The following is a 3551-nucleotide window of genomic DNA, read 5'->3' on the forward strand; positions in this document are numbered from 1 at the left end:
CCTTCCTTCCTTCCTTCCTTCCTTCCTTCCTTCCTTCCTTCCTTCCTTCCTTCCTTCCTTCCTTCCTTTCCCCCTACTTTCTTTCCATGATCTCTCTCCATCTCTCAGTTTATATACTCTACACAGTTCACACATGACCTGACCTCTGAAGGTCCTTCCATTTCTCTATGTATGACTATTATAATTTGTAATTCAATTCTAATTTTATTTTATTGAAATTTCTTTGCCTCCAATTGCTAAGTTACTCTAAACTCATAGTTCCCAAGTGTTTGACTAAAAATATATAAAAGTAAAATGTAACATCCATCTCTGAGAGACATTAAGAAATGTAAGTGAAGGTAGAAAATAGGGAATTTTAACTGTTCTGGACACAGCTTAACTTCTTCAATAATGACATCTGATATTTCATGATTCATCAAGCATGCTACTAGTATGTTTTGTGGTACATGAACCTAAGTTATACCCTTAATCTTAATAAAAGATAACTTTTGCAATAATGATACATTGTATTTATATTGGCCATATTTTGGTGCTCAAAAAAGTTTCAATTTCTAAAGTATTCTTCTGGTTTACAAGAAGATAACTGGACAGAACAACAGTAAAAGTCATTCCTCAGAGAGGAATAATAAACTGGAGGAATTCCATGTGAACTGGAAAGACCTCCAGGAATTGATGCAGAGTGAAAGGAGCAGAGCCAGGAGAACATTGTACACAGAGACTGATACACTGTGGCACAATCGAATGTAATGGACTTCTGTACTAGCAGCAATGCAATGACCCAGGACAATTCTGAAGGACTTATGAGAAAGAACACTATCCACATTCAGAGGAAGAACCGTGGGAGCACAAACACAGAAGAAAAACAACAGCTTGAACACATAGGTTGATGGGGATATGATTGGGGATGCAGGCTCTATACAATCATCCTAATGCAAATATTAATAATATGGAAATAGGTAATGATCAATGACACATGTAAAACCCAGTGGAATTACACATTGGCTACGGGGGGGGGGGGGAGGAGGGAAGGGAAAGAACATAAATCATGTAACCATGGAAAAATTCTCTCAATCAATTAAATAATTTTTTTTTAAAATTCATTCTAGTTAAACTTTTATTCTAAGACTAGTTGTTCAAGTAAGGAGTATCCTTGATTATAGGTCCTTAATAAGTAAAAAGTACCTGAATTTCATAAGTATATCTTTCAAAAATCCTATATTTTTGGGCAGCTTAGGGAACTCAGAATATAGAGAGCAAGGCCTAAAGAGTGGGTGTCCTGGTACAAATGTGGCCTCAGATACTTCCTAGGTATGCGATTCTGGGCAAGTCACAACCTCACTTGCTAGCCCTTACAACTTGTCTACCTTGAAATGGATACCTAGTATTGATTCTGGGAAGATAAGGATTTTTTTTTTCAAGACCTAAACACACAACCCAGCCTTGTTGACTATCTTTTTGTGATCACACAATCCTCACTTTTTATTTTATAAATAAAACCCTTACCTTCTGTCTTGGAATCAATACTGGATATTGATTCCAAGGCAGAAGAGTGGTAAGGGTAGGCAATGGGGGTCAAGTGACTTGCCCAGGGTCACACAGCTGGGAAGTGGCTGAGGCTAGATTTGAACCTAGGACCTCCTGTCTCTAGGCCTGGCTCTCAATCCACTGAGCTACCCAGCTGCCCCCAATTTTTTTTTTAACCAAAATCATTCCTAAAAAACAGCGTCATAAAAATTCCCCCCACTGGAGTAATTGGAAGCTTTATTTCTGACCAAGAACTCAGCTTCAAATAAACTATAGCTATGCTAAACAATCTTTTATAAAATCAAAGACATGGTAACTATGTCAGACTAATTCAAAATGATAAAGTTATGCAGACTTCTATAAAATCCATATAAGTGTATTATACTCATTGAGTACGGTATGATTATCTACCATAATGTACTCAAAATATACATAAGTAATACAACTCTGTTATATCATCTCTTTGACCTAAAACTAATATAATGAGCATTCAACATTTAATTAACAATTAACTTGACTGACTTTGCATTTTTTAGGAGAGAGTTTAGTGAATTATTTGGACATCCTTGGTCTCTTTGAAAATGTGCCTAAAGAATAATAACCCATATATGTACTTAAAAATATTCAAATTTCATGAACAGAAGAAAGAGAGAACATCTCCATTTACAAAATAGAAAAGAAAAAGTAAAAAAAGTAAGGTCTTAAATAGGAGGAAATGCTTTTTCCCCCTTCCTGTGTGACCCCCAATGCTGAGCACAGTGCCTAGCACATAGTAGGAAATTAATAAGATTTTTAGCACATAGTAGGGTATTAATAAATATTTATTTAAATTCATTTCAATTCAATTATTGATAAATCAATAATATGTCTAAATTCTTCAGAATAGCTGGATCTACCTTCTACATCATTAGTAGGGTGGTTGACTATAACCTGGGATAGGAAAGCAGGACAACGAAAGAAGGAAGAGAACAGTCTTCTTAAAAGCTTTCTAGATTTTAAGGACTTTTGATGGTTAAAAACATTTAACTGCTGTACCTTAATTTTCCCTTCTGTAAAACAAAGCAGCTTAGACTAGGCGACTAGACAATGAAGCTCTAGAACTATGATCTTATGATTCAAGTGCCAATAAAATTTTCTGTTGAATTTCCCTGTATCTTCTGAGAAATGGAAAAAGCCACGGTTATTTAATCATCCAATAGGGGGCACCAGACTGACATAGTACAATCATTGTATTTGTTAGGTCAGTGAAGAAATAAAGACCCGTGTTTCTTCTTTTTTCCCCTCGCTAGATGTCAGCACATCCTAGGAGAATCCAATAAAGAGGGGAAAAAACCAGAGCTACCTCTAAAGAACCATTCTTTTTCTATTTAAAAACAAACAAAAAAAACAAGATAACATATTGATTTAGACTAAAGTTAGTGGCTTTCAACTCAAATACTCAATCCCTCTCCTCCACATTGCAGGCTCATTTGAAGCCTCATTAAATGATAATGGACTAAATCAAGGGTCTCATCCCCTGTTGTAAATGTTCAGTAGTATCCAAATATTCATGACCCCATTTGGTGTTCTCTTGGCAAAGATGCTAGAGCGATTTTCCATTTCCTTCTCAAGCTCATTTTTACAAATGAAGAAACTGAGGCAAACAGAGTTAAGTGACTTGTAAACTAGTAAACACCTGAGGCCAGATTTGAACTCAGGAAGACGCATCTTCTTGACTTCAAGCTTGCCACTCTCTCCACTGCATCACCTATTTGCCCTCATATTCCTTACAGGGAAGCAAGTTTTTCCCTAGAGTCTAGAGATCATCCATCCCTGGGTTCCTACATTTAGAAAGGGATGCCTGGCATTCTCAGGAAGAACTTTTTCTGTGGCTACCAGAGGAATTGAAACAATTTGAAGTCAAAGGGTTAACAGTAGGACACCATAAACAAAAAGTATGAGAAAATTAAAAAAGGGGATGAAAAGAAAAGGAATCATAGTGCCACAGTCCCTATTATCATAAACCCAGGTACAGGTACCCTTGGGAA

Source organism: Gracilinanus agilis, chromosome 4 (genome assembly GCF_016433145.1).
Source record: "Gracilinanus agilis isolate LMUSP501 chromosome 4, AgileGrace, whole genome shotgun sequence".
NCBI classification, from domain to species: domain Eukaryota; kingdom Metazoa; phylum Chordata; class Mammalia; order Didelphimorphia; family Didelphidae; genus Gracilinanus; species Gracilinanus agilis.